We start from the raw sequence: 628 nt of genomic DNA on the forward strand, positions 1-628 counted from the left end.
ATTGTGCTTGAAGATTAGGAGTGAAATAACAGAACTATACTGAGAAGTGGGGTATACTTATTGTGCTTGAAGATTAGGAGTGAAATAACAGAACTATACTGAGAAGTGGGGTATACCTATTGTGCTTGAAGATTAGGAGTGAAATAACAGAACTATACTGAGAAGTGGGGTATACTTATTGTGCTTGAAGATTAGGAGTGAAATAACAGAACTATACTGAGAAGTGGGGTATACCTATTGTGCTTGAAGATTAGGAGTGAAATAACAGAACTAAACTGAGAAGTGGGGTATACTTATTGTGCTTGAAGAGTAGGAGTGAAATAACAGAACTATACTGAGAAGTGGGGTATACTTATTGTGCTTGAAGATTAGGAGTGAAATAACAGAACTAAACTGAGAAGTGGGGTATACCTATTGTGCTTGAAGATTAGGAGTGAAATAACAGAACTAAACTGAGAAGTGGGGTATACTTATTGTGCTTGAAGATTAGGAGTGAAATAACAGAACTAAACTGAGAAGTGGGGTATACCTATTGTGCTTGAAGAGTAGGAGTGAAATAACAGAACTATACTGAGAAGTGGGGTATACTTATTGTGCTTGAAGATTAGGAGTGAAATAACAGAACTAT

Source organism: Littorina saxatilis, linkage group LG3, assembly GCF_037325665.1.
Source record: "Littorina saxatilis isolate snail1 linkage group LG3, US_GU_Lsax_2.0, whole genome shotgun sequence".
NCBI lineage: Eukaryota > Metazoa > Mollusca > Gastropoda > Littorinimorpha > Littorinidae > Littorina > Littorina saxatilis.